Genomic DNA, 11,359 nt, shown 5'->3' with positions numbered 1-11,359 from the left:
CTGATCCCTGCTGCATACTCTCTCCCTGTCTAGCTCCAAGTCTCATCTGAAAACTAATCTTAAATTCACTATTCGATTACTGTGAAGGTCACATGGTTTAGCCAGCCAATGAATATAGATGATTCTTTTCTCACTGTCTGTGTGCTCCTAGTGCCTGTCTCTCCCCCCCCCCCCCCCCCCCCCATAGTTATTGGCTAAAAAAACACCAGGAAGGGTGGGAGAGAAATCAAATTTTTACTGGGGTTTTGATCAAATACTCAATCGAAATCGAGTATTTCGAATAGTGTACTACTCAATTGAATATCTACTCGATCAAGTAGTACTCGCTCATCTCTGAAAATGACTCCTTGGATGTGGAAAAAAGTTAAAGGGAATCTGTCAGCTGTAATTCATGTGCCAAACTGCTGACAGTGTTAGATAGCTGTTAGGTCAGGAAGGCACATGGTAAAAATGCTTTTATTCTATAAATGTCAAAAAGTCATAGAAGCTTTCCCAAACTCCTAAAAAACTATTAAGCTGAAACACCTCCTTGATCCCCCCTCCTATACCTGACCCTGATTGGGACAAGGCTTCAAGGTCACTCCGGCTGCTCGCTTCACTGTGTGCTATGGTAAGCTCTGATGCGGGCGCACGCTGATGCGCCCGCATCAGAGCTCTGCAGCCGGAAAGATCATCCGGCTGGTACTTAATTACCGGCCATAGACCGGCCCTTCCGTAACCCGGCCAGGGTCATGGAACGGCCGGTCTCATACGTAGTGTGAACATAGCCTTATACTGTTTTGAAGGGCCATAAAAAAGAAAAAAGGCATACTCACCTACTACGGTTCCCTACAGCTTGTCACTCTTCTTCCTACTTCCAAGGAGACAGTTTTGTCTCAGCAGTGATAGACTGCTCAGCCAATCACTGGCAGAGGCGGGTCCCCACCATGACCAGTGATTGGCTGAGCAGGCAGTTCCTGCTGAGACAAACCTGCCTTGGAAGTAGAAAAAGATAGGGGGGCAGGATTATGTCAAATATTCTATCACTAAAATGATTACCATTACAAAGGACTATAGAATAATCAGTGTCACCCTATCCACCATATTGCATACATTCAGCCATGTAGTGTCTCATGAGTTGCAACACCGACAAATCTTACTTTGACCAGTCAACATCTGCACGGAGTTTGCATAGTCTTCTGGATTCATTCCAATGTCCCAACATCTTACCTCATTGTTCCCTGGGAGAAGCTAAAGCTCTGAAAGTTCTACAGATGTTTCTGCCCTTATGGCTTTGCAGATTTTGTTATGGACTCTAATATGTCACAAAACAAACTGCTTACATTGTATCAACATTTTAGCAAAACCCTTAAAGGGAATGTACCTCTAGTACATTACTTTGTGGTTTTTTACAGGAACACACTGGCGCCAGTGCTGGGATGGTGGTGGCACAGTCCTTTTTTTGAACTGTGACGCCAGTTTACTCCCAAGTACAGGCCAGGCATGAAGCACTGGGGAGGGCCCCCCAGCCCCCAGTGTGACAATCTCCCCTCTGTGATGCAGCTCCATTGATTCTAATGTGGCCACATCACAGAGGGGAGGGAGTTTTATCACACTGGAGGGCCGGCGGGCCAACCCCCAGTGCTTCCTGCCCGGCCATGCACGCTAACTGGGCCGCAGTTCAAGAAATGGACACCGGCACCCCCGTGCCATCACTGGTCTGTTCATGTAAAAACCACAAAGTGATGTTATAGTAGTACATTGCACTTTAAGTGGCTGCAATTCACATCACATCCACTGGGGGCATATGTAGAAACACTCAGCATAAACAACTCACAACAGAGTATTTTGTCATGGAACATGTTGAGCCAATATAAAAGTTAAAAATGACCCATCACCACTACTAATCTGTCCGTTTTAGCAAATACATGCGACACCCATAAAATAACAATTCTGTATCACTTGTTCGTACAGCTGTGATGTGCCGTTCCTCTGTTACTCTTATTAGAAATGTGTGACTTAATGACCAACTGGGTGATACCAATTGGGGGTGTTTACCTACACAGTCTGACACTAAGGACATGCCCCCACTGGTAACCCCCACTTGGTTATTAGCTATACATTCCTATTATGAATAATAGGGGAACAGCACTGTAACACCTGTGGTTGGTGCCCACCGGCATGCAGCGTGTTCTGGCACTCTAGACTGCACATGTGTGGTTATGGCACATGTGCACTGTTTAGACAAGGGATGAATAGGAGAAATCCTGCCTGGGGGTGTTCCTAATGATGAGGAGGGTGGGGAGGAAGGAGGGAGAGGCGTCACAAACCTAGGGCACAGACACACCAGTATGACACAGCACTGCAGATTGACCCTGCTGTTCTGTTCGGTTCTACTATACACATATAAAGTTTTGGTCTTTTTTGACCGGGCCTATTAAGGTCTGGATTTTTTAACTAACTAGTGTTTTATTTTAATACATTTTGCATTATTAGGCTAGGTTCAGACGCTGTAACTGTGCGGCTGTATTTTTTATGCGGCTGGAAATGTGCGGATGAAACTACGGCCGTGCGAAAAAATAGACATGCGGCTCAAAACATACGGTCATTTACTTGGAAATCTGGTTCAACTAAAAATAACAAATAAAATCTTAAGAAAGTGATGCAAACACCTCTGGATGCATCTGGGAAAGCAGGGAAACAGTTTACATGAATTGTTATTACCGGGGTTTGCGATCCTCTGCACTAATGCCGATGTCTCTCATGGTTAATATATTGAATTAATAAAACACATTTTCTTTGTAATAAAGTCCCTTTCATTGTTTAATAATTAAATGTAAACGATTCCATCATTTTGCAATTAAATATACTGTTAAAATAAATATATATATATAAATAAATGTATATTTATATATATATTTATTTTTGACAGTATATTTAATTGCACAATGATGGATTCGTTAGAATTAAATTATTGAACAACGAAACTGAATTTATTTCTACGAAAATGTGTTTTATTAATTAAATATTAATTAGTACAGGAAGCTCTATAAGCCGTTAATTCATATGCCGGCAATAGAGCATTCTGTACTAATCATCACTTTACTTTAATGAAAACATCAAATGTTTCTTCTAATTATGTTATCACAATAGCATTATTAGAAGAAACATTTAGAATTATATGTGCGCTCAGCTGATTGGCTGATCGGCTCAGCGCACATATAATGAGTCGGTCCGCAGTACAGTGACTTCATTGTGCTGCGGACCAGCGAAGAGGACACATCGGGGTGAGTATAGAGCTCTCCCCACCCCCTCCCCTGCACTGCACCCCTCCCAGCAAGGAAGGGGGGGTCACTTAACCCCTTCCTTGCTGTGATGGGTGCAGTCTGGCATCAGTCTGGCCCCCATGGGGTTAAGGGGAATGCAATACATCCTCCCTTAACCCTTTGGGGGCCAGACTGTAAGCAGCGATCTGTAAAGATGCTGCATACTGTAAGGAGCACAACACCGCTCACAATGATGGGTGTTGTGCTCCTGTTTGTGTGTTTTTTGTGTGTTTCTCCCTTTTTGTTTTTCAGATATCGGTATCCTGGGGATTACATCGGATTCCATGGACTACGTCGATGACCAGCGGCTTTTGTTTTAATTTTTTTAATAAAATGGTCAATGAGGGGTGTGGGGGTGTTTTTATTTGAATAAAAAAAATTTTTAAACTTGTGTCTTGTCTTTATTTCTTTACTTTATAGACTTAGTAGTGGAAGCCGTCTAATAGACGGAATCCATTACTAAGTTGGGGGCCTAGTGTTAGCCGGTATAAAATGGCTAACACTAACCCCCTATTATTACCCCAGTACCCAATGCCACCAGGGGTACTGGGAAGAGCCGGGTGCCAGTGGTCCCGGCGCGTCAAAATTGGCGCTCCTGGACCGGGCGGCAGCAGGCTGGTAAGATTTAGGCTGGGGAGGGCCTAAACCAATGGCTCTTCCCACCCTGATGTTACCAGGCTGCTGTCGCTTGGTTTTTAACCCGGCTGGTTATAAAAATAGGGGTGACCCTATGCGGTTTTTTTATTATTATTTAATTTAAAAAAAAAAAAACGCATAGGGTCCCCCCTATTTTTATAACCAGCCGGGTTAAAAAACAAGCGACAGCAGCCTGGTAACACCAGGGTGGGAAGAGCCATTGGTTTAGGCCCTCCCCAGCCTAATTCTTACCAGCCTGCTGCTGCCCCAGTCCAGGAGCGCCAATTTTGACGCTCCGGGACCACTGGCACCCGGCTCTTCCCAGTACCCCTGGTGGCATTGGGTACTGGGGTAATAATGGGGGGTTAGTGTTAGCCATTTTATACCGGCTAACACTAGGCCCCGACTTAGTAATGGATTCCGTCTATTAGACGGCTTCCACTACTAAGTCTATAAAGTAAAGAAATAAAGACAAGACACAAGTGGAAAAAATTTTTTTATTCAAATAAAAACACCCCCACACCCCTCATTGACCATTTTATTTAAAAAAAACACCAAACAACCGCTGGTCATCGACGTAGTCCACCGAATCCGACTTATTCCACAGGATACCGATATCTGAAAAACAAAAAGGGAGAAACACACAAAAAACACACAAACAGGAGCACAACACCCATCATTGTGAGCGGTGTTGTGCACCTTACAGTATGCAGCATCTTTACAGATCGCTGCTTACAGTCTGACCCCCAAGGGGTTAAGTGAGGGTGTATTGCATCCCCCTTAACCCCTTGGGGGCCAGACTGATGTCAGACTGCACCCATCCCAGCAAGGAAGGGGTTAAGTGACCCCCCCCCCTCCTTACTGGGATGGGTGCAGTGCTGGGGAGGGGGTGGGGAGATCTTTATACTCACCATCTGATGTCCCGATGTGTCCTCTTCGCTGGTCCGCAGCACAATGAAGTCACTGTACTGCGGACCCGCTCTTTATATGTGCGCTCAGCCGATCAGCCAATCAGCTGAGCGCACATATAATTCAAAATGTTTCTTCTAATAATGCTATTGTGATAACATAATTAGAAGAAACATTTGATGTTTTAATTAAAGTAAAGTGATGATTAGTACAGAATGCTCTATTGCCGGCAATATGAATTAACGGCTTACTGGAGCTTCCTGTACTAATTAATATTTAATTAATAAAACACATTTTTGTTGTAATAAAATCAGTTTCGTTGTTCAATAATTAAATTTAAACGAATCCATCATTGTACAATTAAATATACTGTCAAAAAATATATATATATATAAATATAAATTTATATATATATATATATATATATATATATATACTGTATTTATTTTAACAGTATATTTAATTGCAAAATGATGGATTAGTTTAAATTTAATTATTGAACAACGAAAGGGACTTTATTACAACGAAAATGTGTTTTATTAGTTAAATATATTAACCATGAGAGGCATCGGCATGGGCATACTGCAGAGGATCGCAAACCCCGGTAATAGCAATTCCTATAAACTGTGTTCCCTGCTTTCCCAGATGCATCCAGAGGTGTTTGCATCACTTTCTTAAGATTTTATTTGTTATTTTTAGTTGAACCAGATTTCCAAGTAAATGACCGTATGTTTTCAGCCGCATGTCTATTTTTTCCCACGGCCATAGTTTCAGCCGCACATTTCCAGACGCGTAAAAACTACAGCCGCACAGATACATAGTGTGAACATAGCCTTATAGCGTTTATGGTGATATCTGCTTCGGCTACACATGCCGCTAAGGATCTATAATATGTATGTTACTGATTATAAACTCCCATCCAGATAATAGCAGCAGCATATTCTTAGACAGATAATGTTTTCCGCATATGCAAAGTAAGTGTTGTGACGGAAGTGAGAATCCCCGAAGCTTTGCTGGCTGCATATTGCACAGCATGGCAGGGGAATTGGAGGGTTGGATTGCAATCTCTAAAGTAGACTGTTAGCAGAAGGGTCACAGCTGCTGCCTGTTTTTAAGCATAAAATCTCCGCCTCAGTCTTTCAAAAATCTTCAGATGTCACCACAAGGATATGTTTAGAATGTGACTCGATTCCCCGAGGCAACCACAAGTGGATAGAGAAAAATTCCGGCTTTCTGCTACATATGTTCGGAGCACAGTCTGTGATGCTTTTCTTAGGCTGCGCCATTCTTCAGTAATTAATGTCATTTCGGTTTCGGCTTCAGACGAGTTACAGATCTGGGTCCACAAAGGCTTCTTCTTCTGCTGCTGCTGCTTAAAACAAGCGTTCACCTTTGTTTAACCTGTGGAAACTTTGGTAAATAGTCATTGGAGTGATCCCATAAGACGCACGGGGGGTGCAGGGAATATGGAAGCTGGCCAGATATTAAAGTAAAGAAATGGCCCATAGGACTAGAATGAAGGGTCAAAATCACAGCGGGAAGGAAGATGAGTGGGTTATAAATAAGGTCAAAAATGTTGATTGGATAAGGGGTGGGCTCTTCAGGGGTTATATACAGAATGCCCTGTCTATAATGTCCATGATGGTCTTGTTGGATAAGGTGAGGCAAACTTTCCTGGAGGTGGAATCCTCCATGAACATCTGCTTAAAGCCAGTAGTTCACCATGGGTGCTACAGAAAAATAGCACTAGTTATGCTCTTAGGAGCCTGTTACCCATGGGATACCCACTAGGATATGGATCACCCATGACTTCCCCTTCCAAAAGGAGAAATCTTTGTTTTCTGTATGGTCCTTGAGCGTGGATGGCAGTAGGCTGCAGTAGGGGTGGATGGCAGTAGGCTGCAGTAGGGGTGGATGGCAGTAGGCTGCAGTAGGGGTGGATGGCAGTAGGCTGCAGTAGGGGTGGATGGCAGTCGGCTGCAGTAGCGGTGGATGGCAGTAGGCTGCAGTAGGGGTGGATGGCAGTCGGCTGCAGTAGGGGTGGATGGCAGTAGGCTGCAGTAGGGGTGGATGGCAGTAGGCTGCAGTAGGGGTGGATGGCAGTAGGCTGCAGTAGGGGTGGATGGCAGTAGGCTGCAGTAGGGGTGGATGGCAGTAGGCTGCAGTAGGGGTGGATGGCAGTAGGCTGCAGTAGGGATGGATGGCAGTAGGCTGCAGTAGGGGTGGATGGCAGTAGGCTGCAGTAGGGGTGGATGGCAGTAGGCTGCAGTAGGGGTGGATGGCAGTAGGCTGCAGTAGGGATGGATGGCAGTAGGCTGCAGTAGGGGTGGATGGCAGTAGGCTGCAGTAGGGGTGGATGGCAGTAGGCTGCACGACTCCCCCTCTTCTTCTTTGCCTGAACTCTCAAGGGTCCTATTTGAAGCAGGAGGTGAGGGAAAAGATTTGGGAAGGGGAGTAAGCAAAAAAATTCTCTTGGTTCCCCTCCTAAACATTTCATTTACATAAGGCAGAAGCCAACAAATTAAAAAAAGGAGGAAGACAAGCAGAAGTATTGGTTAATACTAGAGGTGACTAGGGATGAGTAAATAGGGATGAGCTGAGGTTCGGGTTCTGATGAACCTGAACTATCGGTTTCTGATTCTCGCTGTCTGCCCGCTCCATGGAGAGGGTGGATACAACCTTGAGGACCGCCTGGAAACGGAGCGGGCAGACAGCGGGAATCAGAAGCCGATAGTTCAGGTTCATACGAACCCAAACCTCGACCTGTTCGCTCATCCCTAGAGGTGACCAATCTAAACTTCACGTACCAAGATTTGTTACGAACTTTGCAATACTTACAAAAGACAGGTAAGTATTGATGAGCAAACTTGCTGAATCGCACTAAAACAGCTAAACATCTGAAATCATAAAGCTGTTTTAGTGCGGTTCATTTAAGATTCGGCTCAGACAAACCCAAACTTTTCTTTAAACAAAACCTACTGAAGCCAACTTTAAAAAAAAAAATTGCTACAGTATATTGGCAAGTGAATTTTTGCTACATGGACACTACTGGGGAGGCCTAAAGGGGGGGGGACTGGAAGGTTAAAGGGGTGTTCTAACAATAAAACATACAGTATTTTCAGATAATAAATTAGTACTTACTTTTTCTATGTACGCTATAGCCAGGAATTCAGCCAACTGCTGGGAATGGTATACACACAATCCTGATGAGAAACCCTATCTAGCCATGGGCTTATTTACACACATGTTTTCCTGTTGACAGATCCGCTTTAATACATATAACTACATCCCCAGAGTGGTCACAGATTCTTCTATCTGCCATACTAGAGCTTCTTATGCCGTGATGTTCTCTCGCCAGTTGTCGTGGCTGGGGACGTAGTTTTGACAGATGGGATCATATGCTGATAGCTATAGCAGTACAGTCTCTGGTCGCCTCCATTTCTGATTTAACAACATAATTGACTCCTGTTCAGAAAGGTCTGGAAGTTAAATGAGCAATTTTTTTTTTCGAAATAAGGCAAAGCCGAGTAGAGAAAGCTAGAAACTCTCTGCGGAATAAAGTGCTTTGTATCTCCATGATACCTTTTTGCAAGGAAGACTGAGGAACACTAGTAATCTTGTGCTATCTGCCTACTGAGAAGGAGGAGGGAGAACCAAAGGAAGATGCAGTTTAATGTTCAAATGCCTATTGTACAACCCTGGATACATTGGAGTTCCCTGTTCTATACCCATATCTATTAGCCGGCAAATACAAAGAGCATCTCTTGGCACGGTCCTACATTACACAGATAGGACATTGATTTGGTACTGGGTAATGCTCAATGTAATAAAGAAAACAATCAGTCGATGAAACGATCATCGGCTGATTGTTTCTATAGGCACAGATCTAAAATTATCGGGCGTAAAGCACACATCGCTATGAGTAATATTGATGTGCGGCCAACGGCTGACGATTGTCATATAAAATAATAACGTAATAACTCACCTTACCCAAGTGTCCTCAGAGGCCTTCCCAATGTCTGCAGCTCTGACTTTTCTGCCGCTCAGCTAATCACAGGCCAAGACAAGCCGCCAGCCTCTCAGACAATCACTGGTCGAAACAGTGCAGTGCAGAGAAGGCAGAGCTGCAGACACTGGGTAAGTTCTCTGAGGACACTAGAGGAGACCTGAGGACACCTGGGAATGTGGTAAGGCGAGTTATTACATTTTTATTTTATACTAAAGGCAAGGGTTGCACAGACATCGCTAAAGATGTCTGTGCAGTCCTTGCTGCCCGATAGTTGGCATGTCTAATTGCGCAATAAACGAGCACCAATCTAGCAGATCGGCGCCCATTTACAGTTTATGATTGGGCCGTGTAATAGGACCCTTAGGCCCATCTCTGGTTTTCCCACAATGGGAATTGTAGTCTTGTAACAGCTGGAGGGCCTGAGTTTGACACCCCTGATCTAGAGGACTAAAGAAGGTGAGGAAGGACCAAAATTTATTTTGGAAGAATTCACTTGAATCAGATCAGGTAAATACATTTCTTTAGTGGTTTTAACCTGTATCAGCTCAGGGATCATATAGCATGCAATGTAAGTCTATGGAGGGGGTGGGGGGGGGGGTCCCTTGTTGGTGAACAGCATAGAGAGATACCAAATTGGGAGGAAGACGTTACCACACAGTTCTTATCTCCTCCGCTCCTGTCAGTGCAGTCTGTTTTATGACTTTAATTGTCTGACCTCTATCCTGTGTGATACTTTTGCTCCTGTCAGTGCTGCTGCACAGATCTCTATATACTACTGAGCGTTGGAGATTAATTTGAGCAGGTCAGGCATAGCAGTCAACCTTAAAGAGAAGGGATCTCTGGGACACCACAAGTTATGGGCCCAATCACAACTGCTCCCCCTGTGACCCCCTATAGTGAAATAAGATGGGCCTTCACTACCGCATTGACAACAAGCTGAAACAGCAGAATAAGGTCCTAAATTTTAAAGAACCCCCTAGTCCTTTATATAGCGAATTGTCACCAACTTGTTCCCTAAATAAACCTACAATGTTCTTGCCTTTGATTGGGCCCTTAAACCCAGCTGCTATTACTACTATGATTATAGCCCCAGCTTCTTAAAAGGAATTTTTCGGAGTGGACAGGTCCTTTAAATTTAACATTGCTATTACTTTTTAATAGAATGGATTTCTCTCCATCGCTTTCACATACGCGGCCACTCGAAACGACTGAACACGTAACGTTTTATATTCCGCAGTATAAACCGTACTTCCCCGTGTCTGTCATTTTTAGATTTAATTTAATTCTGCGCCGAGCTCAGGTCCCTGATTTATACCTTGGGATCATGTCGCATAATAATATTATTCATACCCACCTTTTAGCTGGGGGCGATAAATCAAGCTTCTCGTTACATTGTTTATTGTAAATATTACAAGCGCGGATTTAATAATTAATGCGACCGCAGAGTTTGCAGCATATGGTAATATTTCATGTAAACAAGAAGAGGAGCCATCCGCACAACCTTCTTACATCGCCGAAGAAAAACCAGCGCTCTTTAATGATTCCCGATATGCATGAGTGCGGATGGCGTCAAATGGAGAGGATTATTCTCTATAAAGTATGTCCCGGCATTTTCCACCTTAATAAGGTACAGAAGATCCTCATCCACGTGACTCAAGTGCTTCATGGCTCTACCTGCCAAGATTTCCACGGCATATATTAATTATAGATAAACCACGTTCCCCAGTTAAGAAAGGTACCATTGTCCTTGAAACATACTGGGAAATTTAATTTCCTACTTTCAGGCCCTATAAAGCGACTTTCAGATCACGTTTCTTCTGTATGCTCAGGAAACACGTCAGCAACTTGTCAAAAAGCTTTGCATTGTATATACCGCAGTGTAGTGGCAATGGGCTCATTGTGTGTAATGGACCCAATGTGTGTGTATAAATATATATATATATATATATATATATATATATATATATATATATATATATATATTTTACTGGAAAGAAAAGTGGGGTCTGCTGTTCTACAGAGTCTTGAAAAAGATTAACATACTGTATATATTTTCAAGAGATAGGCTGAACATAGTGACTATTATGTCCATTAAATGCAATAAGCCCACTGCCAGTACACTGCCGTATATATCACCAACTCTTTATGACAAGGTATACCCAAGGGGTACAGGGTAAATATCATCTGTTCATGTATATACCGGTTATGTGCGCAGATAAATCATAGAGGTAAAAGGCTTTGAGAAAAATCTAGCAAATCGTTCAAGGGTCCAAATAAGCAAGACATGTAATGAGCTCCTTAACCCCTTAAGGTCAAAGCCAATTTTCATTTTTGCACTATTGCTTTTTCCACTTTATGTTTAAAAGGCCATAGCGCTTGCATTTTTTCACCTACAGACCCCTATGAGCCCTTATTTTTTGCGAAACAAAAAGGAATTTGTTTTGATTTCGGGGAGTTTTGCATTTACGCCGTTCGTCCTATAGTAAAACTGACTTGTTAT

This window comes from Dendropsophus ebraccatus, chromosome 5 (assembly GCF_027789765.1).
Source record: "Dendropsophus ebraccatus isolate aDenEbr1 chromosome 5, aDenEbr1.pat, whole genome shotgun sequence".
In the NCBI taxonomy this organism is placed as follows: Eukaryota; Metazoa; Chordata; class Amphibia; order Anura; family Hylidae; genus Dendropsophus; species Dendropsophus ebraccatus.
The sequence above is the reverse complement of the archived record's forward strand: the minus strand, read 5'-3'. Positions refer to the sequence as shown.